At 32.1% G+C, this 4,113-nt stretch overlaps 1 long non-coding RNA gene across 1 annotated transcript; it reads left to right on the forward strand.

Annotated features, from left to right (window-relative positions):
- The first annotated feature begins 1,111 nt into the window (after positions 1 to 1,111).
- LOC150033777 (uncharacterized) lies at positions 1,112 to 2,089 on the forward strand. The gene is made up of 2 exons (XR_016531940.1): positions 1,112 to 1,307; positions 1,881 to 2,089. It is a non-coding gene; the product is annotated as an uncharacterized LOC150033777 (long non-coding RNA).
- Positions 2,090 to 4,113: the final 2,024 nt, after the last annotated feature.

Raw genomic sequence — 4,113 nt, forward strand, 5'->3', positions numbered from 1 at the left:
ATAAATAATAAGAAGAACACAATAAACATTAGTTAGGTAATTAAACAAATAACAAAGTAATAAAATTTCTAAGAAATCAAATAATGATGATATGGGATGATTTTTAAGTAGAAAAATCTAGTAAGTTTAAGAACAAAATAAATAGATAAAATAACTAAGAACATTTGAGAAATATCTAGATAAGTCAAAATAATAATAAATAATAAAAGTTGAATTGAGTTGGTAAGAAAAGAGATAGAAAAAAAAAACAAAAACAAAAAAAAACAAGTAATAAAGTTGGATAATAGGTGAGAAAATAAATAAATAAAGAAGAAAGAAGAAAGATATGTAAGTTGGTTAATGAGGGGGGGGAAGCTTCCTTACTTTTGAGGTTTTGTTTCTTTCTCTTAAGATCTTTTAGGCACTTAGTTGAGTATCAAGATTAAACTCAACATAATTTAAAACTACAGTCAACATACGAAAGTGACTTTAGTAATTGAAAGGTTGATATTAAACTTTCATATTCTTTACCAAGTAAAGTTTGAAGTTTCACTAAAATTACTACTATTATTAAAATTCTTATTGTTGGTATTACTATTGTTATTAACAATATTAATTTAATTATAGTATTATTGATTTCCAATTTTATTAATATTATTGTCATTATCATTATTATTACATAGTATTACTACTACTAATAATACTATTACTAATATAGCACTAAATATTAACTTTTCATTCTCCATCTCTCTTCTTCTTCTTCCTCTTAATATTATTATTATTAATAATAATATTATTATGATTATTACTACTACTACTACGACTACTACTATTATTGTTATTATCATTTCACTATTACTGCTATTATTACTATTATTGTTGTTATTAGTATTATTTTTATTATTTCTATTATTATTGTTATTATTATTCTGGAACTATTATTATTACTAATACTAATATTATTAATACTAATATTATTATTGCTATTATTATTAGTAGTAGTAGTAGTATACAACTACTAGTACTACTACTATTATTATTATGATTATTGTCATTATCACTATTCTTGTTGTTGTTATTATTATTATAATACTATTACAATTCTTATTATATTAATAATATTATTATTATTTTTATCATCATCATCATCATCATCATTAAATAATTCAACATAATTACACTAATACTCTCAATATTTAACAATCATAATTTTGTAAATAAATAAGTTATGTTCATCAAATTCCTTCTTAAAACTGGATTTAATCATAAGTGTTCTTTATAAAATCTATAGGACCAAATCAGAAGGAATAATTAGGAGCGCAATCGAGGTAAGTAGTTTATCTCGCCCTCTCTTTAAGTGTTTATGGTAGTGTACCTTTGTTATGTTGCATTATTATTATTGTTATGTTGCATTACATATTTAAAACACGTTTCTCGACAAGGGACCCCATGCATTATGTTTGTTCATAATTATGTTAAGATCAAGTTTTAATTAGGTATAGGTTATGCTTCCAGGGCTAACAGGGCATGTATGATTGCACCCCTCTAGGCCCAATCTTACGTTATATTTATGCTAGGGATTAGCAAGGTATGTATGGTTGCACCCCTCTAGTCCAACCTTATGTTTATGCTAATGGTTGATGTGGGATGCGACTTTGGCCCTACTAACTGCATGACCCGCTAATCGTCAGATGAGTTAGTTTTCGCTTAAGTCCTCATCTTCCTACCAAGGTGGAGGAACTTACGTTGGAAGCATAACCAACCACCTCATGCTATTATAATTTTATGTTTTGGGTCCCAATCATATGTTTTCATGATATGTTGCATGTGACTATGTACTTGGTCACTACCTTAAGTGAGAACTACTTATTGGGTATATTATAACTCATCCTATTTTACAGACTTTGTAGGTAAGGACAAAGCGTAGGTGGCAGAACTGGACGTCGCTCAAAGAGCCAACCATCAAACTCACTATTATGGGCATATATGCATTTTGTATCACTACGCTAATATTTTATGGATCCTGGTATTTTGTAAAATAAACTTTTAATACAGTTTTCTACCTAATTAATAAAATTTTAGATATGTTCTTTTGAAATTTTTATCAAAACTCATCTCATGATAGAAAAGTCTAAGTATGCATGTCGTAGCAGTCGGACCATAATATGTAAGGATCTGGTCGTTACAATGGCGCTACACGATGGGCGTGAGCACTACACGATGAGCGATAGCGAGAGTTATGGGATGTGTGATAGCGAGAGCTACACGATGAGTGACAGCGAGAGTTATGCGATAGGCTATGTGTTAGACGATAAGCGACAGTGAGATCGTTGGGTGATAGGCGACAGCAAGAGAATCACTAAATCATGAGCTATATGATGGGTGGTGAGCTAAAAAATTGAAGCATGAATTGATCAGTCTTAACCACCAATTAAGGCCAACAACTGTTCTAAGCACCAGATTTAACTCCAGTTAAGCTGAAGGTGTCATGCTAGGCTTTAATGATAAGCAGTGGGAAGCAGTATAAAAAGGGAGGTTGAACTTCAAAAGATCAGTTTGATCAATTCGTCCATGCAAATTAAGAGAGTCTAGTTTTAGAGGTGACATTGTCAAAAGAAAGTCTCACCAGACTAAGGCTAGAGAAGGGAAAAAGGGACCAGAGGTCCAGTTCATGGGTGAATCCGAGCCGTCGATGAAGAATTGAGTCTCCAGGACAAACCACGAAGAGTTTGAAGCTGAAATTTAAGGTAAGCTTCCTGAGACAATTCTAAACAAGTTTGTATAAGGAATTTCTTGAGATGAGCTCTAGAATTTGTGTTATTAATTCCGTAAGTTGAATCTAGAATTTCATGAACAAGCAGGCAGCTGCTTGGGTTGAGTAAGCTGGCAACTCGAACTAAATGCTCAGACAGACCAAGGGCTAAGCATTCCTATGTGTTGGACTGAGGAAAGCTTGCATTGAAGGCTAGGATGCATAGCAACCTTGTGGATGGCCATGTGTAGCTGAAGGAACATTTAGAGCAAGTGTTGGTTGCACAAATGGGATGCGTTTGGAAGCATTGCAAGAGCCAATGTCTCAAGGAAATTTCTAAGTACTAAACCTACAGTAAGGATTGACACCAATGTTAGAAACATATCAACCATTGAGGAATAATCCTAAAAGTTGTGAGTGATTAAATATTTACAATATTTTAAAGAAACCATGTTTTAAGAAAGATTATTCTCATGCTAGAATTACAAAGTAGTTCCAAGAAAACTATGCGTTATGTTTTAATGCATGCCATGTAGGAAAGTTATTGAAAAACTATTTATGTGTATTTAAATACACAAAGGATGTGTTAGTACCTTTAAAGACATGTTTTCTATATATTTTGTTTTACATGCTTTAAAGAGAAAGTCATAGTATGACAAGTATTACTTGAAGCTCGATACTAAGGGACATTTGAGAAGGTATCCGAGCAGCTCGATACTGAGGGACATTGAGAAGATATCTGAGCATGAGTACCTAAGGTATGACGGTACTTAGTTATAACCATGTGCACGTAGATAGTTTAAAGTCAGAGATTGAGCAAAAGAGTTCTCTCTTGACTAAGCAGTTGAAGTAGGGATTTAACCTCAACATTTAACCTCATCAGGGTTATTCTCAACTAAGTAACAGTTTAATGTTTTATGATGAAAACAACTTTACATGTTTTACGCTTGGAAAATGTTTATATTGAAATACAAGGTTATTGTAAAGATTTATATTTCAGTATGATCTCTTTATTGAGAATTATGCATGAGAATCAATTTTCTTTCTTAAGTCACTCACTGGGCTAGCAAGTTTACCCCATTTTCAAATGTTTTTCTTTCCCCTAGGTAGCGGCCAAATCCTCAGAAAGTAGCTCTGCATCTGCTTTGCCACTCAAAGACAAGAGTTATTGTAACCAGTCAGCTAGGTGATTACTGTAAATATTGTACACATGTTATGATTATTCATGTAGGGACTAAGATTTTAGGTGTCGAGACTTATGAGACTTGTATTGTAATCTCCGTAAATGTCTTGTGTTTATTACTTAATGTTGTTTGGCCATAGAGGAAGCCGCTGTGTTGAGATTGCATATTGGTATTAGATTATTTTCGCTAGAGTTAATA

This window comes from Benincasa hispida, chromosome 9 (assembly GCF_027475165.1).
Source record: "Benincasa hispida cultivar pf3 chromosome 9, pf3_genome.v1.1, whole genome shotgun sequence".
NCBI lineage: Eukaryota > Viridiplantae > Streptophyta > Magnoliopsida > Cucurbitales > Cucurbitaceae > Benincasa > Benincasa hispida.